Here is a 27,925-nt window from a genome sequence, read left to right as displayed (position 1 = left end):
TTTTCATCGTAATATGTTCTTTCCATAGAAGTTTGGAGTCAATAGTCATTCCAAGGTATCTTGCTTTGGTGTCTATTGGGATTTGTGAGTGGTTTATTGTCAGATTCTTGTGTCTTACTTTCTTGTTGGAATAAACTACATGAATTGTTTTGCCACTATTGATTTGTATACCCCAAGCATTAAACCATGTTAGTGTTTTGTTCAAAATTTGTTGTAACTTGTTTGTTGCTGCTTCTAAGGTTTTATGAGTTGCCAATAGGACAGTGTCATCTGCAAAAGTTGCTATCATGTCGATACTTGCAGGCAGGGGAATATCAGCTGTGTACAGCACATATAGTATAGGCCCTAGTACACTGCCCTGAGGTACACCGGCTTCCATGAGTTGAATATTAGAGTATTTGTCTCTATATTTCACATAAAAGAATCTGTTTGCTAAATAGCTTTTCATTAACAAATAGTAGTCGAGTGGAAGATACTGTTTAAGTTTAAATATTAAACCCTTGTGCCACACGCTGTCGAAAGCTTTCGCTACATCAAGATACACAGCAACACATGTATTTCTTTTGTCAATTTCTGATAATATTTTATTTGTTACTCTATGTACCTGTTCTATTGTTGAGTGTTTTCTACGAAATCCAAATTGGTGTGAGGGAAATAAGTTTCGCGCCTGTAGTATGGGGTCAAGGCGGTCAAGTATAAGCTTCTCAAAAAGTTTAGATAATGATGGTAATAAACTAATTGGTCTGTATGAAGAAGCTTCAGAGGCATCTTTATTAGGTTTGGGTATTGCGATGATTTCAGCAACCTTCCAAGGCAGTGGAAAATACTTCATTCGTAATGCTGAGTTAAATACATTTCTTAAGTACAGAGTTGCTTTGTCAGGTAACTCCTTTAGAATCCTTCCTGTGATTCCGTCATATCCTGGGGATTTATTTACGTCAATTTTTGTCTCAATTGCTATACGAATTTCTTTTGAAGTTATTTTCTTGATTGGTATATTTATGTTATTTGTGAGGTGGGCATGAAATTCAGAATTGTCAATGTCTTGGTTGTTATGTTGATTTGTAAATGTTTTTTTAAAATGATCAGCGAGTATTTTAGCTTTTTCTTTTGGTGTTTTCGCCCAAGAATTTGTACTTGACCTTAGAGGGGGTTGGTGCATAACTGCGTTTTCGATTTTTTTGCAGGCCTTCCATAGTGTATAGTTTGTAGCTCTAGTAGCTCCCAGTGATGCGATATATTTTTCAAATTTTTCGTCCTTGTCCACTTTTAATATATCTTTAATTTCTTTTGCTGCTATATTCAGCCTTTTTTTGGTATCTGGTGAGCGTGTAGATTGCCATTGTTGCCTTAGTTTTCGTTTTTCTCTGATTTTTTCCAAGATTTTATGGGGTAATTTGTGTTTGTTGTTACTCATCTTGATTATAGGTGTGGAAGTTGTTGTTGCATACACTATACTGTCATTGAAGTATGCGATTGCGGAGTCTATTTCTTTTTCGCTCTTTAGGGGGACTTTTATGTTAAGGCTTTGCTCCATAATTTCACGAAAATAGTTCCAGTTCGTATAGTTATTGTAAAATTTATGTGTCTTGTAGTTTAGGATAGGACTGGTTTCATAGCTTAAGAATATTGGAGAATGGTCAGATGAGAGGTCAAAGCTTGGATTTATTTCCAGTTGCTCACTTTTAATATCTTTCGTAATATAAAAGTCAATTAAATCAGGTCGCTTCCGCATATCAGTTGGCCAATAAGTTGGTTCTCCAGAGCTTAGAAAGTCACTTTTATTTTCTATTATTGCATCGTAAAGATTTTTTCCTTTCGTGTTTGTTATTCTGGATCCCCATAAGGTATTCTTTGCATTGAAATCTCCGCCTGCAATAAAACGGCCTTCAAGAGTTTTAAGAAAGTCAAAGTATAGTGTCTTAGAATTTTTATGTTTAGGGGGGCAGTATATGGCAGAAAGGGTTAAATGACCACTAAAGTCCTCAATTTGTATAGATGTCGCTTGCAAGTAGTCCTGTCTATAGTGGTTCACATCAATGCATTTAATGTCTTTGTTTATAATTACTGCCGTTCCACCATGTGCCTTGTCATCAGGGTGATTGGTGTGATAAATAGTATAGTTAGGAATGTTTAAATAATTTCTATCTGTGAAATGTGTTTCAGATATTAGAGCTGCGTCTATGTTATTGTTTTTTAGGAATGTTTTTAGTTCCAGTGCATGTTGGCTTAGACCGTTAGCGTTCCAAAGGACAATTCTTAATTTATCTTGTTCGTTCATTAAATTTAGCGCAAAGTAACGTGATCATGTTTATCATTGCAGACATTTGTGAGATTAATTGTTTCATCATATCTTTCAATTCTGAAATTTCTTTGTTTTCCGTTATAGTTGCTGCAATAGATTGAGCATCATTTTTAGTGTTTATGGCTGTTACTTGAGCGTAAGATAAATTTGGTGTTGTAGTACTGTGTTGGGTTGTCACATTGTCTAGTGTAGTTTGTGATGCAACTTTTTCTTGTGTGTTTGTAATTGTGGTGGGATTTTTGTGTCTGAGACTTGGAAATTGCTGTATTTTTAATGATTTATAAATCATGCATCCCTTGTAATTAGCTGTGTGGTTTTTACCACAGAGAGCACATTTTATTTCGTTAATGTCCTTGACTGGACATTCTATGGCTTTATGACTTCCAGCACATTTGACACACACAGGTGTTTTAAAACAAAAATTTTTTGTATGACCGTATTTTTGGCAGTTTGTGCATTGAGGCAAAGTGCGTTTTTGATGTGGAGGCTCAAATTTAATTTTGCAATGTAGTAGATGTGTAATAGTGTATATATCTTTGTTGTTGGGCTTGGTTTTTAATTCTAGTATAAACAGTGGCAAAGGAGATTTGGTAGTAGCGTGTAAGATGTTATGAATATTTGTAACCTCATGCCCAAGTTCACCTAATTCTTTTACAATTTCTCCTTTATCTGTGGAGTTGTGCAAGTTCCTCAGTATCACTTTAAATCCCCTTTGCTCTTTGGGCTTATATGTATAATACTGAGTATTTTTTTCTTTTAATAATTTAGAGATTTGTGTATAGTGGTATGACTCTTTGGGTTGAATTTTTACTTCATTGTTTTGCAGGACTTTCATTTCAAAAACGCAATTCGGAAGTTTGTTTAGCGCGTCGGTTAAATATTTGATGTATTCAACATTCTGTACAAATATAGGTGGTGGTTTTGGAGTTTTAGATTTTTGCTGCTCATTAGTGTTGTTTGTCCCACTGTCTTGCGTTACTTTTTCTTTTTCATCATCAATAGAGAGTATATCAAATCTGTTTGATGTCAGAGTATGCGGGATTGATTTGTTATTTGTTGGTTTACTTAACCAGTAGGTTGTAATTGTTTTTTGGTTTGCTAATGCTTTATGTTTTTTGGTGGTTTTTGTTGTTTCTGTATTCTTATCTGGAGAATTACGTGTTCTCTTTGGAAGAGAAAGCTCTTTGTTGTTCTCACCTGCTTTTGCCTGCATAACTATGTTTGGGCATGTAGACATGATTGGCGAGTATGAGAAAATTGAAGAGTTTGTAGTAGCGGTTCTGCTTGTTGATGCTGATGTTGTAACTGTTGTGATTGTTGTTGCGCTTGTGAGAGCTACCAGACAAGTGGTGGGATGAGAAATGCTGATTAGTTGAATTGGAGTTTGGCATTGCTCATGCCATGAGTGAGGAGTTGTGGGTTTAGAGTTAACGGCGGTTGCCAGGTGAGATTGTACAGCTGATGACTTACTCTTTATTTCACTTGCCGAGAACGGAACATTGTAGCTGAACTTGGCACTTGTTAGTTGCTCTTGCGCTGGTGAGCGGAGTTTCTCTTTGGGAGGAGAGCGCCCCACAGGCATTTTAAATGCTAAATTTTTTCACTAGTTGTTTTTATTATTTTTATGTTTTTATTTTGTTTGTATTTATATTTGCAAAACAAAGGTTGGGCTAAGATAGCACAAGATGTATTGTGTTGCAGTATTAAAGCGTCTATATCGCTGTATGTTTTTAAATATTGTACGATTGGTAGATTCACTACGAAACTTTCACAAAGCAAGAGCTAATAAAAGCACGTCTGTTCAACCGAATCGACTAGAATTATAAATTAATTATAAATTTGTTGTAGCCTAAAAGGTTTTTAGTTGCAAAAATATGTGGGTACCCCTAAATTATTTAATGTATTTCACAATCAGGAGTACTTTTACTGCCCTCTGGAGAGATTGAACATTTAACGAATTCGTAGATTCAATTATGACAATGACAAGATGAAAAATCGGCTGACAAAATGTTAGTCTTTTTCGGACTTAGGACAATATTGAAAGATTTTGTTGAGGTAATATGGACGTCGAGAGGACAAACCTTAAAATATTTTTGGAAAATATTGAATTCGAGGAAGTTTTCCACTATGAGTTTCTCTCATCCGTCGAAATACTCAATTGAAGCCTCGATTGTCAACAAACGACCAAATGCAGCCAGCGTTGGCATATAGGAAACGTGTTAAGTCTATACAGGTATAAAAAAACCCGAGGTTCCGGTAGCTTGGACGGGAGCTTCTATCGCATCCGCCAGGTACGAGTAGTACATATCTGAAACCACGCGATTAACATCCTTTAGCGCATTTGAAAAATTCCCTTCATGCTACAAAACTCGCAACTGACCTCAAGCCAACCTTGTAAAAATTAGCTGGTCAAGGAACGAGTACTTCCTCAAATGCTATATCATGAAATTTATTTCGAAATCGAACAAAATGATCGAGCGAATTCTAAATATCTTAATTTAATCGTTGCAATACATCGCCGGCCGCCGTAGCCGAATGGGTTGGTGCGCGACTACCATTCGGAATTCACAGCGAGAATCACGGAGAAACACCAAAATGAAGGAAACATTTTTTTCTAATAGCAGTCGCCCCTCGGCAGGCAATGGCAAACCTCCGAGTGTATTTCTGGCATGAAAAAGCTCCTCATAAAAAATATCTGCCGTTCGGAGTCGGCTTGAAACTGTAGGCCCTTCCATTTGTGGAACAACATCAAGACGCACGCCACAAGTAGGAGGAGGAGCTCGGCCAAACACCCAACAAGGGTGTATGTATGCATGTATGTATATATAATCTTATATATAAAATAAAGTCAACTTTTTGTGTGTGTTCGCTAACCGGCCGTGTCTTTGCACCGAATTAAACCAAACTTACACACATTGTTAAGTAGGTATTGAAGATGGTTTACGTATAGTTTGGATGCCTATTGGTGGATAGGGCTCGAGATATAGATCAAAACGTGGACCCGGGTAACCTTCGGATGTGTATGTACAATATGAGTATCAAATGGAAGCTGTTGGTGAATGCTTTAGTTCAGAGTATTTTTCATGCCGCTCCGTGACTAGGGTCTCGAGATAGAGACCAAAATGTGGACCCGGGTAACCTTCGGTTGTGTATGTACAATATGGGTATCAAATGAAAGCTGTTGATAAGTGCTGTAATACGGGGTAATTTTCATGCCTATTGATGACTAGGGTCTCGAAATATATGCCAGAACGTGGACCCGCCGTGTCTTTGCACCGAATTAAACCAAACTTACACACATTGTTAAGTAAGTATTGAAATTGGGTTTCGTAAAGTTTAGTTGTAATTCGGAACACTGGCAACACGTACAGCGTTCTTTTGAACCAGCCATAATGTCGTTTACTTTTTTACCGCTTGGGGCGGAAGTGAACTGTCAAATTTACAGTGTGAGTTACAATGTGTCAATATTTCTTTCTGATTTGGATGCCATAAGGAGAAGGATTTAAAAACAATCTTCTTTTTTCCTGATTTTCAATTTATATTTTATATTTACTCAAAAACAAATAGAAAAACAAAAAATATTGTTTATGCCAAAGCGCTTGAATAAAGAATAAAGAAATAAATAATATGAAAACCATATCTTTTCTGTTCTAAACCATATCTATTCTATTTTAGTGTGCCCAGCGAAGCGGGCCGGGTTTGCTAGTTCAACATATAAATTGAAACGAAAAATTCATGGATGATCAGGAAAAAAGACGATTGTTTCTTAGTTATTCATTTGCGTTGATTTAAAATTTAAAAACAATATTTTTCCTGATTTTCAATTTATATTTTATATTTACTCAAAAACAAATAGAAAAACAAAAAATATTGTTTATGCCAAAGCGCTTGAATAAAGAATAAAGAAATAAATAATATGAAAACCATATCTTTTCTGTTCTAAACCATATCTATTCTATTTTAGTGTGCCCAGCGAAGCGGGCCGGGTTTGCTAGTACAGTAATAAAATGCTCAGAATATTTTATTTGAGTTAATGAGAAAAAGTATGGATAAAAAAGTAGCGGCCTTGTGTTTAGTTTTTTGTATTTATAATAAAAAGGAAAACAATTTCACAATAACTAATTAACTATTCACAATTTCTCAGCAAGTGGAGTAAACTTTTCATAGCTTGGCTGTATTCATACTGCTTTTTTCGGTTTACATACGCTTTTTAAAAAATCGTTTCTGTAGAGCTTAAGTTGTTTCAGCTATAGAATTCGTTTAGTAATTACAAAGCTATATATACCATTCGAGGGACTAAAATATAAATAAACGACACTCCAAAAAAAACAAAGAAATAGATATGTTCATAAATCATTCGACCGGATAAGCGTGACAAAGCAATAACGATGAATCAACAAGAATACGTTTATTACACTATAATTACTCGAACACGTGCTAATACAAACTTACATACGAATTCACATTCGTTTATATGTACATATCCTTCATATTTCATTTTATTCGACGGGAAGTCAATATTCATTATTGCCCAATACTCAATATTTCAACACTACTTATCACAGAAAATGCAACACATGTTTGGGTTAAAGAGCCGGTTGCATAAAAATGTGCGTTTAGATGAAATGATATGAATGAATGAAATTAAATTAAACAGGGAATGAACTTAAATCTAAAAGAAACGAAATGACATGAAATAAAAGTAAATAAATAAGAAGATATGAAATTAAATGAAGTACCTGTGGGCAAAAAGTAAGGTGATTTTTGTTGTAAAATAAAAAATCTTTATTTATTCTTGTAAATCAATTTCATCCCCTTCAAAATAATCCCCTCTCGATGAAATACACTTACGCCAACCATTTTTCCAATCCCCGAAAAATGCCAAATAGTCCATTTCCGGTATAGCCATCAGCACCTTCTTCGATTCAGCTTTTATCTCCTCAATCGACTCGAAACGCGTTCCCCGGAGTGGTCTCTTGAGTTTTGGGAATAGCCAGAAGTCACACGGAGCAAATTCAGGCGAATACGGTGGTTGCGGCACGATATGCGTGGAGTTTTTGGCGAAATGGTCCTGAAGAACAAGTGCAGTGTGAGACGGTGCATTATCGTGATGCAAAAACCAAGAGTTGTTGGCCCATAATTCTGGTCTTTTTAGACGAATTGCTTCACGTAAACGACGCACAACGCTCAAATAATATTCGTTATAAACAGTTTGGCCAGGTGGAAGGAATTCATAGTGCACCACACCACGAAAATCGAAAAAAACTGTCACCATGACCTTTATTTTTATTTTTGAACGACTTTGACGTGCTCTTTTCGGTCTGGCCTCGCCTTTAGCACGATATTCGCTTGATTGGTCGGTTGTTTCAGGGTCGTAAGCATAAATCCAAGTCTCATCTCCCGTAATGATGCATTTCAGCTTGTCCTGATAGTCTGAAAGCATTGTTTCACACACATCAACGCGACGACTTTTTTCCAAGAAATTGAGAGTTTTCGGTACCAAACGAGATTTGACGTTTCGTAGGCCCAAATAGTCTTTCAAAATGGTTTTCACTAATCCTTCTAATATTCCGATCATATCAGTAAGATCTTTAAGAGTCAACCGACGATTTTTGAGCACTAATTCCTTCACTTTATTGACGTGTTGGTCATCTGTTGACGTCGATGGTCGTCCGGAGCGCTCCATGTCATCAACACGTTCTCGACCCTCTTTGAAGTCTTTGTACCACTTATAAACATTTTTCTGCGATATGGTCGAATCACCAAATGAATCGAAAATTTGATGGCACTTCTCTGCTCAATCAAATCAGACATTGTAAAAATCGAAAAATGCACCCTTGGTCGTTTGGTAAACACAAGCGTAAATATATTACTGATAATGACATTCACATGAAAGTTGGCCCAGATGTTATTAACAGTGCTGCCAACTCACCAAAAAGATAACTAGAGCGAAATTTTAATTCCGCGAAGTTTGACAAATAAATTCACCTTACTTTCTGCCCACATCGAGGATATGAATAAAAAGAGATATATTAACTTTATGGATATACACATATGCTTTAACTTTTCCAAACTTTTATTCACAACGACATTAGGCACAGACTTGAAATTCTAGATACTAAAATGCTTTATTTTACTTTAACGTATGCACGGCCGCCGTAGCCGAGCAGATTTGAGGTTGGCTACTTATTGCACAGTTGGAAATAATATAATGTGGCTGCAGCAGCAATTACTTTCCCAGATTTCTCAGTTTGGCATACTTTCTGAAAGCACTCTCATCACAACGTTTGGATGCACCTTTAGTTTATGAGCGTGACGAAACATGGGCCCTTACACAGTACAGTGGCGTATATAGAAACACAGTGAAAAGAGGGTTGGTTTGCTCGAAAATATTTTTTTGTAAGCTTCGAGCATATTGCAGTACATATTTTAAAACGAATAATGTATGTCTATTAATATACATATATATTATATTAAAAACAAGTAAGTTTATGAACAATTCGGCCCGGACAATTCGGTATACTCGCACGATTTTCACTGTCCATTTTTTCAATATTATTCATTTATTGTATTCCTTTTTTGTGTTCATTATATGTGCCAGATGTGAGAAAGTTTTCTTCGTTCAGGTTTTTTTTTTGTTTTGAAAGGTACCTCTGTATGTGGGTTGGGTGTGAATGATGCAATAATTGTTGCTTAAGTTTTCGAGTGTACGAATGAACGGGCGCACTGACATGACTAAGTTGAATGCTCTGATTATGCTGCATATTTTTGGCATATATCACTATTTTTCCTCCTGATTACTCCTTTGAGGACCATACGAGGCTTTTCCAGCGTACGCGATTAGATGCTAAAGTCTTAGCATTGCCCCAGCTTGCCTTTATGAGGTTAGGAGTAGTCATAATTTTCAAAAAATTGGATGTTTACATTTTCTTAAAGTATAAAATCTTAATAACATTGTGTTTCAAGTGAAATTTCAAGTGAATCCGACAAATACATTTTGAGTTATTCAACAATTAACGAAGGGCGCTCGGGCGATACATAAATCAATAGCAAAACTTTAAATGCGTTTTTCTCAAAACTATGTTTTTTGACCTGGTGATCCCTGTAACTTTAAAACCGCTTGGTAGATTTAAAACATAAAAACTCGTGCCTGATAGAGGAATTTTTTTTTTTCAAAAATTTAGATTTTTTTAACAATTAGTTTTTAATTTCAATTAATTTTCGAAAATCTGGAAAATATTTCCTGAGCCCGCCTTATTGTTAATTTCATTCAAGCTTAAGATTATCTATTAATAAAACTAGTTTCTCTTCTCCGATTGATTTTCGGTGAATCTCCAAGGACTTGTGATGATCACTGTAAGGGGCTTCTGAAGAAACAGGCTCCACACAAACAGCGATAACTTTTACAATTATCAATTTTTTTTTTTAATTTTGCTAAAATCAAGTCGATATATTAATGCTATGTTCTTATTTTTGTAAAATAAGCCAATGACTAGCAAAACAATTTTTGGAAATCATAATTTTTTCGGGCCTCTGACTACCCCTTGCTCATTATGGAAGATAAAACATGCAGGATGGATCTTTTCCTGGTGTTTTTTGGCCGATATCTGCCTCATATATTTTCCCGTACAACTGTTATAGGCACAATATTAATTGCTATTACGGCGCCGTAGACGATTTGGATAGTTTTTTACTACCGTTCACAGGTTTGATGTCTGCTGTTCACATGAACATTCATTGCAGGGAACCTTTTTTTCTACTAGCCGTCACTCAACGGTAAAAGAAAATTTCTCAGAAAACTGTTCACCGCATCGAGGCGGCACAAAACTGTAGGCCACTCACTTGCGTAGGTAAGGCAAATTATGTTTGGCACCTAAGAACTCCCCCTCTAAAAACTACGCCCTATACAGACTCGTAAAATTAGATCTGCTAATTTTGTGATATCGTTAGAAATATTCCACTTGCAATGAGTGAAGGAACTGGGAAGGCCACGGTTTAGTGTGTTTGTGTGTGACATACTGGCAGTAGATGTCAAGCTCAATTCTCACCGTGGAAATCAAAAGTTTTTTTTTTTTTTTTCAAACAACAATCACCCACTGCAGTAGTTAAAGTACTCTCAAAGCTCTCCGTTTATGGGATAACAAACAAACCGCACATCTGCCCAAGGAGTAGTTGGGCCTAAATATCTTGCCAAAAGCTGCAAGCAAAGTTATCGTGAAATTACTACGGTACGGAATAAATATTGTAAGTATTTATCTTTGTAATTACTTTTACACACAATACACTAAAGTATCTTTGTATGTATGCACTAGAAATACAATTATTGGATTACTCAACTTTTATATGCTTGAATATAAGGAAGCCACATAATCACTGCTGAATAGAAATTGTTTGAGCAGAAGTAAAAGGCGTAGAAAACTTAGTTATATTTATTTGATTGAGCTGTTGACCATTAAGTAAAATATGGCGCGCTTATACTCTTTTGTTCGATAAACTTAATTTAGTTTATTATGGTTCATCTTAATTGAAAGCATATTCACCTCTTGAATCGGTCAACGATAACACTGCCCTGCATCGATTTTGCGAATAAGATGGGACCTAGTGATCCCGAAGGGAATTTTCGCGCTAAGCACGAATCCGAGTTCAAAAATTTTCCATCACGTCAGGTTTTCGAGAAAAAGGGGGTTGAAACCCCTAAAAATAGCGTATTTGGCCATTTTTCAAAAATTGTGGAGCAGAACCCTAACGTGCTACGATCTTCGATATTGTCAGTAATTGAAGGTTGAACTTTGCTCTTTGAAATAAGCCCAAACCCAAATTGTTCGCATGCACCCTTAGAGTAGGGGGTGTACTTATGTCTACGGGGGTAGAAAAAAAAATGAACATAGGAACTTATCTACACCCAAGATAAGATATAATGAAAAGTGCAGTGTTCCTAAGGTATTTATTGTCGCTGATAACAAATCTGAAGTCAAACATTCCATTTAAAAAGAAATAAAAAAAATCAAATTTAAATTTTCAAATCTAATACATCGTCTGACACACGACCGCACACCTGATAAAATACATAAAAAAGTACCCGTGTATCGCCGGTTTTTCTTATCACGTCATAAAAGTTTTTTAAATCGGAGTTTAATTTTTCTCTGCGTAGTGTATTTTACTAAATAGACAATTAAATTTTAAAAACCTAATGTTTATTTCTTTGTTAATAAAATAACTATCAAACATTTACTCAGGGGGTGAAATTTCCCTAAAAAGATTTTTAACTTTAATAAAAAGAAATTGAAGCTCGGAATATTGATAAAATAGAAATATTAAGTTGTGTTTAAGAAAAAAATGTTTCCCTTTAATGCCCTATTGAACGTTAAAAGTAACATTTTTTTTATGTTCATTTTTTTCACTACCCCCGTAGACATAAGTACACCCCCTACTCTAAGGGTGCATGCGAACAATTTGGGTTTGGGCTTATTTCAAAGAGCAAAGTTCAGCCTTCAATTACTGACAATAACGAAGATGGTAGCACGTTAGGGTTCTGCTCCACAATTTTTGAAAAATGGCCAAATACGCTATTTTTAGGGGTTTCAACCCCCTTTTTCTCGAAAACCTGACGTGATGGAAAATTTTTGAACTCGGATTCGTGCTCAGCGTGAAAATTCCCTTCGGGAACACTAGGTCACATCTTATTCGCATCAGAAAAATTGAAATTTGCAGGGCAGTGTAATTTGTCTGCCACGAAAAATGCCAAAAGTGAGAGAAAAGAGCAAAGTAAACTTCTGAGTTCCTTTTTTTGAAAAAGTGAATAGTAAAATGCGTATTTTGTCTTTTGAAGGCGACATAAATGGCTAAACTTTAAATGTATAATAAAAAAAAATCTTTAATCAAAATTTTTCTAGAAACAAGTGTCTCCTCATTATTTTGTCTTTTCAAGGCGTCATAAAGGACTTGTCTTCAACTGTAAAAGAAATCATTAATCAAATTTTTTCTTGAAATAAGTGTCATCTCATTATATGCCGACATAACAGCACAGGCCAATATTTCAACTTAATATATATAGACATACATATATACATAAGTACATATATGTTATATATAATGAAAAGAAACGATATATTTAGATATTTTTTAACAATTACAGCTAAACACAAATCAGCTAAACAACGTTCACCCTCTCATTTTGTCGAGGGTAGCAGATGCCGCATAAACGCCTGGTGCGAGTACAATAGTTGGAGAAAAGAAAACGTTTCCCTGTGAAAGTGATAATTAGAAAACGAAAATTTGACAGCTCTGAAAATTAAACCCCAGACCTGAATTGTACGATTCCGCCTTTTATCCTTTTGGATGAGCAAGTAAACTTTAACGTTAATATGCTTCAAATAGTGGTATGTATATGTATTTTAGAAGACGTGAAATATTTTTATGGGAATATTTAAGATGATACGTATAATTTATAGAAATCACTTCATATATCTCAGATTTTTTTTCAGTTTTTTTTATTGCCTCAACAAATTTTGTAAATATGGGCATGGAAAAAGGGAAAATATAAGTAGATCTCAACGATTTTTCTTTTACGTAACTTTTGCTGCCTAATTTTTAACTACTAAACATGCATTTTTTTATAATTTTTTTTTAACGAAAATTCTGGTTCCTTTGGCATACACTTAGCAACTACGCAAGTAACTACAATTCGAGTATTTAAATACTTCAATCGGAGTCCACTTAATCAGCTGCCACATTTCATGTTCAGATAAAGAACCTTTAGTATGAACTTTCCACATGTACAAGGTCAGTAAGTCAGATGTTGCATATCATGCAAATATCCTTAAAATGACCTTAAGAATTGTAGTTAAGTCAGCAAAAACTTGCACACACACATTCATGACAGAAATTGAATTCAAGCAATTCGGATGCTGACACAGATGAAATTATTTGAAGGTTCTCTTGAACAAACCCTTCTTATGCTATTGTCATTGAAATTTCTTCACAAATGAAACTATTCTTCTGCTCTTGCTGCCTTGACACATTTACATGCGTACAATTATTGTTTTAATTCAGTTGGATGATCTTCAAAAGGAAACTAACGAACTATTCCAGAATAGCTGACAACAAATTACACAAATACAGAGCTACAGTGCCGAACAAAACTTTCCGCCAAAAGGTAAGTGCAATAATAAACGGACAAAAGATTAACATGACCACATTTTTTACTGTCAAAACAAGATAAAAAATAATGTAGATAGTATTACCAACATAATATAGTCGCCAAGAAATTTAGAAATGTATAAGTACATTTTGTGACCTTCTAAGTTTTTGCAAATCCATAAGTTTTCATCAATACATTAGCTTTCATCTATTCATTAGCTTTCATCCATACGTAAGCTTTCACAAGTTCACTAACTTTCATTCGTCCATAAGCTTTCACCAAAGTATAGAATTAATTATTTTATAAAAAGAGAACAAAGAAGAAGAAAATGGTTTAGAGTTTAATTCCTATCAAGAGGAGACACGTATTGACAATACTGGGATGAAAAAAATGTATAAGTAAAACTTAAACGACCCGACTCTTACGTGGATGGAGAAAAACAAAAAGGTGCAGGAAAATCTCTTATGAGCAACATGAGAGTGATGAAGGTGTCATGGTATGGAACTGCATGTAAACAAGTAAACGGTCAAATGCTTTTTTGGAAAAGCAGCCACAAGCATGAAACTTAACTCGATGTTTAACAGTTGGTTGAAGTTGCCGATTATCAGCAGTACTCCAGGACCGACATACTCGCCTATAAAGAAGTTCATTCGTGAATATTTCCATTGCCTAAATCCGTTCTGGTGCGTGGGAGCTATTCGGAGTTCGGCGAACGCAGGTTCAAGTCTCTGTGCATGAAACGCCAATATAAAGAAAATGTTTTTTCCCTAAAATCGGTCGAGCAATGCAAGCCCCTGAGTGTATTTCTGCCTCATAAGAAATATCTGCCATTCAGAGTCGACTTAAAACTGAAGGTCCCTCCACTTGTGGAACAACATCAAGACGCACACCTCAAATAAGAGGAGGAGCTCGGCCAAACTCCTAACAGAAGTGGAAGCGCCAATTATATAAATTTATTTTTAATTCCGTTCTGATTTTTTCTTAGCCATGCAAGTATTTTTTCAATGTCTGCTAATGACGTGCATAATTTAAAACGACGATAAGTTTCGATTTGTCACAAACAAATCAATGTTCTTCCGATCTTGCTTTGGGCTGATCCGTTTTATGCTTCGTCTTGGAAAGTCGTCAACTTTTGTAACTTCAGTATACCAGTGCAATTATTTATTTATGAACGTTCTCAATTTTTTCCCCTAATATTTTGTTGCAGATGCAGGTAACATTTGCCGGCCTCCAAGGTGTGTCTTAGGAAAACTGCTTCAAATCATTTTGCATACGAGTTCGAAACGAGTTCGTAAAGGCAAATTACAGCTTCTAAATATCTCAGAAAAGTTGCACAACGCGTATTTCGAAAGGGATACTCCTATTTAGCAGCATTCAATTTTTTTTATAACGGCACTTCAAGTTTGAATTTTGCCAGTCACGCTTCTTTAGACAGACTTTATCACATTTTACTAGCATTCCTGTTCATATGAGATAATCATATTTTCCTTTCTAAATTAATTGCATTGCTTATCATCCAACATATCATTAAGTTACAGCAGAGTAAATGCAGAATAAAACCGTTAAATAATAAATGTAATAACAAGTGACCGAAATAAAGTACATATGCCGTTGCTGTATTGCTGGTGTTACAAAAACGAGCAAACCAACAAAAATAAAACAAGCAAGCAAAGGACGAGAAGCAACAAGTAAGGAAGTGCTCAATTCGGTTCGGATCGTCCTTTATATACCCACGCAGATTCTTAATTTGTGGATTCAATCAAACTCATAGACAATGAGAGTTTTAGCTATTCTATTTTAATCAGCTGCGCAGACGGAAATTTAGTCTGAACACAAAAAAAAAAATGGGCGTGATTTCTGATCGATCTAATAAGAGGTTCTTTTTAATAGCGGTCACCCCTCGGCAGGCAATGGCAAACATCCGAGTGTACTTCTGCCATAAAAAGTTCGTCATAAAAAACTATTTGCCGTTCGTAGTCGGCTTGAAAGCTGTAGGACCGGTCCTTAAATTTGTGGAACAACATAACACCTAACAGAAGTGTTCGTGCCCATTATTTATTTATTTTTTAATGAATATTTATTTTGGATCAAAATGAGATGTGGATCAATACATGTACCAAGTTTGAACGAGTTTTATTAAGTCGTTATTGAGTTATGTACACATTTATCCACAAGTGGGCGTGGCAATACCCATTTTTTTCAAAATTGGGCATGCCTCATATACATTTGTTGGTTACATCACTTTTAACAAGTCTAAGTAATTTTGCTTTATTTATAATAGAATGGTTAATGGTAGTAAAGGGTTAAGGTACGGACCTTTAGAACTGCGACCATATTGATCTATTGTGCACCCTATGCTGTCTATTGACTGTTAAGTATGCTTATGAATTGTACCAGCTCCTTCTGAGGGAGTGATTGAAGGTCTTTATCTATAAGCATGAACTTGTTTAAGAACTTTTCCCGTCTATGCGTCAACCCCGGACATTCGATGATGAGATGCTCTATAGATTCCTCATCTTCGCAGCAAAATCTGCAGGTGCTGGTGTTAGTTATGCCTAATTTATGTAAGTGATTGTTGCAGGTGAAGTGGCCCGTGAGGGCGCCTGTGAGACTGCGAATGCTCTTTTTGTTTAACGTGAGGGCCATGTTAGCTCTTTTAGCATTGAAACTTAAGAACTTTTTGGAGTGTCTAAGACTCTCTACGTTGTTCCAATGCTGATTTATTGGAGTTTTGGCCCAGTATTTCACTTTTTATTTTAGACTGTTTTTATTAAATCCAAACATGGGACTAGGTCCGATAAAATTTACATCTGCCCCTTTTTTGGCTTGAAAGTCTGCCTTTTCGTTGCCGTCATATCCCTCATGTCCTGGTACCCAAATTAGTGAGACATTGTTTTTAGATGCCAGGTTATTGAGTGCCTTGTGGCATTCTAAGAGAGTTTTTGAGTTATAGGTATAGCTATCTAAAGCTTTTAGAACTGATTGGCTGTCCGAGAGTATTCTAATCTTTACTCTCTTGTTTTTTCTACGTTGCATGATGTTTGCTGCTTCCATTACTGCATATAATTTCGCTTTGAAGATGGTGGTGTCCCTGGTGAGAGTGAATGATTTGTGGATTCTGGGCCCCACTACTCCTGCTCCTACACCATAAGGTGTTTTTAATCCATCAGTGTACCGTTTTTGTGAATCATCATTCATCCATTTTGGGTTTGTTTTCCACTCGATCCTCTCAGGAAAGGTAACTGTGTATCCTTTTGTGAACCAGAGGGTTGGGTCAATGTGGTCTGAAACTTGAGTCATGCTTATGGTGTTTTTGATTTTGTTTAAGATACTTAGGTGACCGGTGAGGTTGCCTAATTTGAAATTTTCTTTCATGTGTAGCATGAGTGCTTGCGTAGCTGCTTCCTCTTGGATTGCTATATGAAGTGGTGGGAGATTAAGGAGTGCTTCCATGCCAGCTGTTGGGGTAATTCTCATAGCCCCTGTGATGCATAGGCAAGCAAGCCTTTGTACTTTTTCCAGTTTGGTTACCGCTGTTTTTTGAATAGATTTGCTCCACCATACTAGTGCCCCATACAGTATGATTGGTCTAACCATTTGGGTGTATATCCAGAGGGCCATACTAGGGCTGAGGCACAAAGGATCTCCCTAGTAATTGTTTGGTTGTCCACACAGATTTAAGGCTTTTTTTGTTATATTATTTATATGTGACTCCCAAGTGAGTTTTTTATTTAAGGTTAAACCTAGATACTTGACCTCTTCCTTTAGTTCTATCACTGTTTCATTTATTTTCAATGCAGGAAACTCCAACTTTCTTTTTCTTGTGTAGGGGATAATTGTGGTTTTGTTAGGGTTGATCGACAGCCCCTCCTTTTTACACCATTCCCATGTTGCATTCAAGGTAAGCCTGTTAGTGTCCTTCATGATTTATAATAGAAAGTTCCCGCTTTCTTTTCCTTTTTAGAAATTTACCGTTACATGGAAGGTGTCCTCATTGCCCAAATAAAGCTATCTTGAGAAAAATTTAGTATTTACACCATATTTCATTGAAATTTTTAAATTTTACCCAAATTGTAGTGCGCACGGAAGAACAGCCGCTCGAACGGACATGACTAAATCGACTCTTCCCTGTATTCTGAGCATTTTCGTATAACATATATGAGTACGTCTATATCTCTATTTTGATTTCCTTACATACAACCGTTATGAGAACAAAAATATGATACCCTTGCGCTCGTTAGTACGTGCGGGCATAAGAAGGAAGTGCTAAAATTTAATGATGCCTCCTATTCACATTTCCAAAAGTTACGGTTATATACACCGTTTCTTGTTTGTAGTTGCTGTTGTTGTTGTTTTTGCTTACAATGTCTGCAGCTTTTTACGGTTGCCATTATTTATAGATAAATGTACGTATGTATGTATTTATGTTTTTATTACTTTATATTCGACATTTTCGCTGATTTCGTTCCACAGCTGTCTAACAGTAATTTAAGGTCTTTATATCTTTAGTATCCGTTTTCTTGCCCAAAGGGTAATTTTACTAACTGCTTAAATGTGCCAAGCCGAACTGTCGCCGCAGTAAGGTGATTTGGTTATAAGACTTTGTGACACATGCACATGTGCGTGTATTTGTGACCACATAATTGTATATATTCTGGTTAATGCTATAATATGAAAATGTTATTACTTTTTCTTATTTACATATTTCTTTTGTCAAATAAGAATTTTCTATTTAAAGCAAAACCTTTTCAAGGCCAATAGAGCGGTAAAGTGAGCTTTCAATTTGCATGTGTACATATTTTCACATAGCCCATAATGTCTGCGTTCTCCTTACACATATTTTTAAATTGATTAAATAATACATTAATTAATTAAATAATTAAATTTCTCACTTTTTTATTTTTATAATACCGTTATTTTATTACAGGTTTTTGTTGCACTTTTCATTCTGTATTACAATAATTGATCAGTTAGCGAACTAAGGGGCTTATTTTATTTAAAACTGGCAATAATTTTAAAACATAGAAATCAAATTAAAAGAAATTTGTGCATCAGAAAGAAAAATATTTATAAAATTGTGAAAGTATGGCTTCTATTTGTGGCGTGCGTCTTGCTTTTGTTCCACAAAAGCAGGGACCTACAGTTTTAAGCCGACTCCGAACGGTAGATATTATTTATGAGGAGTTTTTTCATGGCAGTGTTCCGAATGGTAGACACGCACCAACCTTATCAACTACGGCGGGCGGCGAATTACGAGAACATAGTCGAATTACATCATCAAAAATTGTTGAAGAGGTAAGCCAAACATTTAAAAAAGGCATTTGGTCGAAACTACTAGAAAAGTGTTATACCTTCTGATCAAATATGAACGAGACGTTATCAATAAAACGGTCCGCGGATGACATATGGCAAAAATAAATTTTTTTGTTTTTTGGTAGGTCTGTTAAAAGCTTACATGGCAAATTTCAGCGTGATATGTCACATAGTTTGTTTTCTGTGCTACTGTAAACAAGTCAGTCAAGTGTGTTCATCGAATTTAACGATGGAAATTCAAGTTGAACAAAGAATTTATTTGAAATTTTGTTATTCCAACAAAATTTTGGCTTCAGACGCCTTCAAAATGTTGCAGAGAACCTATGGGGACTCTGCTCTATCGCGTGCACGTGTTTTCCAGTGGTACAAATCGTTCAAAGAGGGCCGTACATCGGTTGAAAACTTGCCTCATGAACGTCGTCCAGCAACATCAGCAAACGACGAAAACATCGGAAAAGTAAAGGAAATTGTGCTTGAAAATCGCACAAATCGCAAAATCGGTTAACGCTGAATATTATATTATTTAGATGTTTTAAAGCGTTTGCGCGAGAGCATTCGTCTTAAAAGGAAGGAATTGTGGGACAACAAGTCATGGTTCTTGCATCACGATAATGCACCAGCTCACACATCACGTCTTGTTCGCGATTATTTGAACAAAAATAATGTTAATATCGTTCCGCAAGCACCGCATTCGCCTGATATGGCTCCATGTTTTCCTGTTTCCCAAGCTCAAGTTGCCGCTCCGTGGAAAACATTTTGAGACAATTGAAGTCATAAAAGAGAATTCGAAGAACACACTCGAGCTTGACTTGTTTACAGTAGCACAGAAAATAAACTATGTGACATGTCACGCTGAAATTTATCATGTAAGCTTATAACAGACTTACCAAAAAACAAAAAATTTATTTTTGCCATATGTCATCCGCGGACCGTTTTATTGATAACGTCTCGTTCATATTTGAGCAGAAGGTATAAAGCTGGATACTGTAGATACCGCGGAAAGGCGTTTATTTCGCTTGTCATCGAAAGAAAGCGCACTGAATGTACTAATAATTATATAAATACTAGCAAACCCCGCCCGCTTCGCTGGGCACACTAAAATAGAATAGATATGGTTTAGAACAGAAAATATATGGTTTTCATATTATTTATTTCTTTATTCTTTATTCAAGCGCTTTGGCATAAACAATATTTTTTGTTTTTCTATTTGTTTTTGAGTAAATATATAATGTTGTTGGCTTCCCAACACGTGAACAGCCAACGTATAGTTGACCATGGGTGAATACTGGTTCTTCTAAATTCATCCCGCATATTTCTAAAGTTTGCCCTTGTGATTTATTGATAGTTATTGCAAATGCTAAACGAATGGGCAGTTGCAAACGCTTGAATTCAAATGGCAATTCAGGTGGAATCATTGGAATTCTCAGTATTAGAACGTCTTCATTCTTGAATTTGCCAATTAAAATAGTTGCTTCGATAACATTATTCATCAATCGTTTGACTACAAGTCTAGTTCCGTTACATAGCAGCTTTGTTCAAATTGATGTCTCTTGGTCGATTTGATCTGGACCGTGCCATTCGTTGCCGATTTACTTCATTTTCTTCTTGACGTTCTTCTGATGTCGCGTTATTCCGAGCATTTCTCATGCGCCTATTATTATTTGTCGAGCGACTAATATGAATACGCGATTGTCTTGGCATTTGTACTGTAATAAACATTATTGCAATTATGGTATTCTGAAATTTTGTGGATTATATTTTTTGTTTTTTTATTTGATTCACTCATATGAACCGAAAAAATAAATCCACTAAATTTGATGAAAACTTAATATACATTAATTAATTCCAATCTACCACGTGAAAATTCCTAAATGTATAAGAAAAATATAAGCACGTGAGCGATTGTTAATTGAAAAAATAATAAATTTCTTTTTTCTTTTTGACGATTGTTTCTTAGTTATTTATTTACGTTGATTTGAAATTAAAAAAAAATCTTCTTTTTTCATGATCATCAAGTGTTAACAATGTGTGTAAGTTTGGTTTAACTCGGCGCAAAGACACGGCGGGTCCACGTTTTAGCATATATTTCGAGACCCTAGTCATCAATAGGTATGAAAATTACCCCGTATTAAAGCACTTATCGACAGCTTTCATTTGATGCCCATATTGTACATACACAACCAAAGGATACCCGGGTCCACGTTTTGACCTATATCTCGAGACCCCAGTCACGGCGCGGCATGCAAAATACTCTGTACTAAAGCATTCGCCAACAGCTTCAATTTGATATCCATATTGTACAAACACATTCTAGGTTCCACGTTTTGGTCTCTATATCGAGACCCTAGTCACGGAGCGGCATGAAAAATACTCTGAACTAAAGCATTCACCAACAGCTTCCATCTGATATCCATATTGTACAAACACATTATAGGTTCCACGCTTTGGTCTCTATATCGAGACCCCAGTCACGGAGCGGCATGAAAAATACTCTGTATTAAAGCATTCGCCAACAGCTTCAATTTGATATCCATATTGTACAAACACATTCTAGGTTCCACGTTTTGGTCTCTATATCGAGACCCTAGTCACCGAGCGGCATGAAAAATACTCTGAACTAAAGCATTCACCAACAGCTTCCATCTGATATCCATATTGTACAAACACATTCTAGGCTCCACGTTTTGGTCTCTATCTCGAGACCCTAGTCACGGAGCGGCATGAAAAATACTCTGTACTAAAGCATTCACCAACAGCTTCCATTTGATATCCATATTGTACAAACACCTTCTAGGCTCCACGTTTTGGTCTCTATATCGAGACCCTAGTCACCGAGCGGCATGAAAAATACTCTGAACTAAAGCATTCACCAACAGCTTCCATCTGATATCCATATTGTACAAACACATTCTAGGCTCCACGTTTTGGTCTCTATCTCGAGACCCTAGTCACGGAGCGGCATGAAAAATACTCTGTACTAAAGCATTCACCAACAGCTTCCATTTGATATCCATATTGTACAAACACCTTCTAGGCTCCACGTTTTGGTCTCTATCTCGAGACCCTAGTCACGGAGCGGCATGAAAAATACTCTGTACTAAAGCATTCACCAACAGCTTCCATTTGATATCCATATTGTACAAACACCTTCTAGGCTCCACGTTTTGGTCTCTATCTCGAGACCCTAGTCACGGAGCGGCATAAAAAATACTCTGTACTAAAGCATTCACCAACAGCTTCAATTTGATATCCATATTGTACAAACACATTCTAGGGTCCACGTGTTGGTCTCTATCTCGAGACCCTAGTCACGGAGCGGCATGAAAAATACTCTGAACTAAAGCATTCACCAACAGCTTCCATCTGATACCCATATTGTACATACACATCCGAAGGTTACCCGGGTCCATGTTTTGACCTATATCTCGAGCCCTATCCACCAATAGGCATCCAAACTATACGTAAACCATCTTCAATACCTACTTAACAATCTGTGTAAGTTTGGTTTAATTCGGTGCAAAGACACGGCCGGTTAGCGAACACACACAAAAAGTTGACTTTATTTTATATATAAGATGACTCTGGAGTTTTAAAAATAAATCATGTTTTCAGACGAAAATCAATTTTATATTTTTGTGATTAGAGGTCGTCAAATTGTTTGGTGCAAATCAGGCACTGCGCTTGAGAAACAAACTTTTGTTGGTACAGACATGGAGTTTAGATGTGGGTATGCAGAGCGGCAAAATGTGTGAGTCAATTGGAATGTATTGATGCGACGATGGCTAAATAGGTGCACTTGAATTATTTTAAAAAGTAATTTGAAACAGAGTACCAAAAATCTTGATTATGACCAAAACACACAACCGAGATCGTAGAACTTTGGGTCTTGTACAGCGCTCCAAAACAGCTTAAAACACCTCACAGTCGCACGATTCCAATACTGTTGAGCATGTGTGGCATCTATTAGATAAAAGCATTCGATAGCATGTAATAACAAGTGAGATCTTTCACTGAGACTTTAGCGTAATCTGTACAGATCCACAAATGAATGGAAGTGCGTTGTGCGAAGTGCGGCCCATACCTATTGGAAATCTGGCACATTTCTGGTACATTTTAATAATATGCACACTTTTTCCAGGAAAGTTTGACAGTAGCATTCTGGCATGACTTTAAGCCATGCTATTCCAATGGGCTTCTTTCACAATGCGCTTCTAGGTCTAAGTGGGACGCCTCTACACCCTTATGGAGAGTAGCAACCACCGTAACAGAAACCTTGCTAATCTACTAATAAATTTAATCGGATCTTCCACCAAGACTTAGCCTAATCTGATCATATAGATAAATGCATGGAACCTTAGAAACTGGAATGCGTTCTACGAAGACCGGTCTATTTTTATTGAAAATGTTAAATGGTATTTGTTTGCCTTTCGTCTTTACTGATCCTAAAGATAACGTAATGCGGCGCTCTAAAAATGGCAGCTTTTTAGCCTTATAGTCTAGAACCTCGCTTGAATTCCCCTCAGAACCTTTTTACTATATTTTGTGAACTTTTAATCCGTATACTCCATTCAACGAGTGCTCACCAGATTAGTACAATTCTTCTATCATTCTCCACAACAAGTGATTCGATTTTGCAAGTCACCTCATTATACCATTTCCTCATTTACCATTTTCCGGAACATAGAGGCATTCGCGGTGTCAGGATAGACTAATGATGTGATGTCGACGAGGAAGTTGTAGGTATATTCGACATACTTTGGCAAATTTTTAATTAATCGCAAATGTAGCAGATTTAGTGCAGTCCTAAAACATGGTGGCCAACAAAATTTTATTTTTCATTTTTTTATTTATTTATAAAACATTTTCTATTTGTTTTAAAAGTCAACGCAGAATTTTTGGTTGTTTTATTTACAAGTTACAGCAATTACTACCGTTATGTAGAAATTTAAAGATACATCCCGTTATTTTCTTTTGCTTTTGTAACTTAAAAATGTAATGAAGAAATAAATAAATAAAATATGTCTTCACTTATAAATTCTTATTCAGCTTAAAAATATAATGTTTTTATCATGAACACAGATTTTAATAGTTATTGTATATATGCAATAAAAATGCATATATTTTTTTGTGAAACTAATATTTGTCCTCAATTTTTTATTCAAAACTAAAACACAGGTTTAGTAGAAATGAAGCGGTCGTGAATGTAAGTGCAGCTATCACCGCAATCGCATTTTGCCAAAAAACCAGCATAGCGATGGCACTTCCATTTCACGTTGCATTAATGTTCTCAGTACATCTCTAATTAGATGAGACATTTTGTTTTGTATTCTTCCCCGATTTCCAAAGCTCTTTATAATACCAGCTGATATGCACATCAATGCCCATGGCACAATATTTTCTTTTATTTACATTTTAATTTTTTTCTCAACTCAAGTTTGAGATTAAGAATAGTATTAAATTTAATTATGCCAATAAAGGTAACTACTAACGATTTCAAAAAATCTTAACTATGGGAGGTTGAATTAGTTTTAAAGGTGACACACAGATGGCGCTATTTATCACTTTATCGCGTTGGCAATACTGAATATATATTCATGACAAAGCCTCATCCCTAGGCTTTGTTTATCAGTATCTGTCATTTCGCTGAAGTATAAACAACGCAGTGTTTTCGTGCTCCGAGTATGTCAACTTTCGTGCCGTCGAAACGCAATTTGCGGGAAGCTTTGCTTTTCTGCTTCAATTTGAAAAAAAAATACAGCCCAAGCCCGTGAATTGCTGCAGGAGGCCTACCCAGACCATACTCCGTCGATTTCAACATGTGAACACTGGTTTCGACGATTCAAAAGTGGTGATTTTCACACCGAAGACAAGGAGCGTCTTGGCCAGCCCAAAAAGTTCGAGGACGCGGAATTTGGGGAATTGGTAAACGAGGACTCGTGCCAAACCCAAGAAGAGCTTACTGAATCATTGGGCGTTGATAAATCAACCGTTTGCAAGCGTCTAAAAGCGATGGGAATGATCCAAAAGCAAGGACATTGGATCCCGTACGAGTTGAAGCTGCGCGACGTCGAACGGCGACTTTTTACGTGCGAATTGCTGATCGAGCGACAAAATCGGAAGGGTTTTTTGCATCGGGTGGTGACTGGCGACGAAAAATGGATCCACTACGATAACCCAAAACGCAAAAAATCATGGGGTTTGCCCGGCCACGCATCAACGTCGACGGCCAAGCAGAATATTCACGGCAAGAAAATCATGCTCTGCATTTGGTGGGATCAGGTCGGCGTCGTATATTTTGAGCTGCTCCAAACGGCCGGAAACGGTAAAAAGGCACGACAAGGTTATTTTGCAACATGACAACGCTCGGCCGCATGTTGCTCAACCTGTTAAAAAATACCTTGGAACGCTTGGCTGGGAAGTGTTACCCCACCCGCCGTATAGTCCAGACATAGCTCCCTCCGATTATCATTTGTTCCGGCATATGAGTCTCGATTTGGCGGACCAGCGGTTCTCCTCGTACGAGGCTACCAAAATATGGGTTTAGTCATGGATAGCCAAGCAGCGGCCAGAATTTTTGGGAAACGGCATCCGGAAATTGCCCGAAAGATGGGCGAAAGTTGCAGCTAGCGATGGAAAATACTTCGAATAAAATATTTTGTACCGTTTTTTCACAATAAAGCCCCAAATCTTCGAAAAAACCCTTTAAAACTAATTCAACCTCCATATAAAATAGAATTTTCTATACACACACAATAAATTAGTGCATGCTATTAGCTCACTACATGCAAAATTCCTTTTATGAACACTTTCACAGACAGGCTCATTCTCATTTTAGGGGTGATTTTCCTCCCCCTCCGATTATACAATCATCACCAAGGTCGCACACATTATAGGCTCTTTCATGTGCGTATTTGTTTTCGCCGATTGAACTGACAGACCAATAAACGTTTGCCTTCATTCATAACCAACACTCGAAACCGACATTTACTTCCGTATGCTGTATATTTGGGTTATTGCTGCCAGATTTAGAGCTCTACCAGACAAAGATGTCTTATAGGAAGCTGATTTGGTCTTCACCTAACTTTTGTTATAGGCAAAATTATAAATGCACTCACTGAGAGGTATTTGCATACTACGACAACTTATTTAATACACATAACAGCCAATTCAATAATTGCAAGAGCATAAACCACTACCGGGAAGAAGTTTACTTTTAGGCGCTTTAATCAAAAGCGTCAACTTCACGCAAGCTGGTTACATTAACACACATTGCCACTTTGCACAACACTATGCGTCGAACGCGTTCACATCAATTAGGTTTCCCGTCAATTGACGAATTTCGAACTTTACAGCGCTTTCAATAGTGCCCCGATTGCCCGTATCTATCTACATAGGGGTATGTAAGTACAAACATCCACATCGATATGTGTCAAATGTCAATGTCAAATAACAAATTTAATTTGCAAGCCAAAACAATTTTTTGTAGAGTATTTCTACATGCATGCAAATATACAATTCTTTTTGTCATTTCACTATTTAAATCTGCTTAATTTATTTTACGAGTATTTACCACCACCGACGACCGATGAGTGTGTCGTGCTGCCGCTCCACAGGAACTTTTTGACAGTAATGGCTTTAAAAACGCGTTCGCCACCAACGCCAGTAAAATACAATTTAACGCGCTATTGTCTGCAAGTTTCTTTGCATGTATGTATGTGCTTGTATGTATAGGTAGATGTGGATGGCTATGTTCGGTTGTCAGCGTGAGCAGAAGCTCGCTTAGGTAATTGTTGTTGTCATCTATAAAATGCTTTTACCGCACAAGTGTATGTCATTTTTTCTGTTAGTATTTGTGAGTTTACTTGTTCGTGAGCATACTTGTATCCTCTTCTCGTGGCTGCTTGCTGCGCACACTCATTGTGCAGGTCTTGAGGCAACACAGTTTGCTCTGAGCATTTTGGGAGGCCGGTATCAGCTGTATGCAGATAATTGCAGTGAAATTGTGAGAACTACAGCTGCGATTGGGCTCTCCTAATGTGGGTTAAAATTAAACGTCAAAGCTGCCAGTTTAATAGAAAGGCAAAAAATGGACGGAAAAGGAATAAAAATATGGGCAAAGTCTTTGCAGGGAGGGAGACGTTTGTAAACATGTCAGCAACTGCTTATCTGGAGGCTGCATCGAAGAGTTTAGGACAATTTTAGGAAAGGTAAAATGTTATTAAAAAAAAAAATATTTTCAAACATATGCAATCCACATGTCATTCAGTTAACCAAAGGAGAATCTATTAAAGGTGATGTCGGTAAGTCAGCTAATTTGTCTTTTTCCTTTCGCCATATCCATGTGGTTGTCGGCCCAGAGCGAAACAAGGCAAATTCATACTTTCGTTTAACAATCAAACGTTCAAACGTACATTGTTGTTGGTCTAGTGCCCTGAGTTAACCCTTCCAAAAATTTCAAAGTCTTCCCAAAAAAATGTATTGAATAATTAAAGTCTAAAGAAATATCTACTTGTTTTTTCTACCTATAAATGCATATGTTTTATTTTTCAATATAAAAATTTATCTGTTAATTTGGAGGAGAAAAAACAAATGTTTAAAAAAAATCTATTCTTTTTTTATATTATTACTGTTTTTCTTTTCTTTTTTTAATAAGCTTACTTAAGGCTACAAATCAGTAGCTAGCATATTTTATCAGTATCTGGCACACTTTCGGCATCACATAGTTCCCCACTGTGGAATTCAAGAAAGAGTTTCAAAGTAGCATGTCTTTAAGGCAAGCTATGTGGACTACCAGACCTAAGTGGGACCTCTCTACATACTTATGGAAACTAGCAACCACCGTAACCGAAGCCTTACTAATCTACTACTAAATATAATCGGATATTCCACTGGGACTTTGCATAATCCATTCAGATCCCCAAAAGAATGGAAGTGCGTTCTACGAAATGCGGAACATTCTTATTGGAATGTTTAAACCGAATTTTCTTACATCCGTCTTTCGTCTCTACAGATCCTAACGATAACATAATGTGGTGCCCCAAAAATGGCAGATTTTTAGCCTCATAGTCTAGACCCTCACTAGAATTCCCTTCAGAAGCTTTTTATTGCATTTTGTGAGCAAATAATCCGTATACTGCATTTATCCCGAATTCGAGATAGACTAAAGA

General features: G+C 36.4%; 1 protein-coding gene across 4 annotated transcripts in view; it reads right to left on the bottom strand.

Moving 5' to 3' along the window:
- Positions 1-27,925, bottom strand: part of LOC128862121 (anion exchange protein 3) — a 203,188-nt gene that overhangs the window by 48,540 nt on the left and 126,723 nt on the right. The window contains exon 1 of one of the 4 annotated variants that reach the window (XM_054100572.1): positions 26,329-26,347. The exons of the other annotated variants lie outside the window; for them this stretch is intronic. The gene's annotated coding sequence lies outside the window, so the exon portion shown is untranslated. Of the gene's footprint in view, positions 1-26,328; positions 26,348-27,925 lie in introns of those variants that run through there. 4 annotated transcript variants of the gene reach the window in all.

Source organism: Anastrepha ludens, chromosome 4 (genome assembly GCF_028408465.1).
Source record: "Anastrepha ludens isolate Willacy chromosome 4, idAnaLude1.1, whole genome shotgun sequence".
NCBI classification, from domain to species: Eukaryota; Metazoa; Arthropoda; class Insecta; order Diptera; family Tephritidae; genus Anastrepha; species Anastrepha ludens.
The sequence above is the reverse complement of the archived record's forward strand: the minus strand, read 5'-3'. Positions and strand labels throughout refer to the sequence as shown.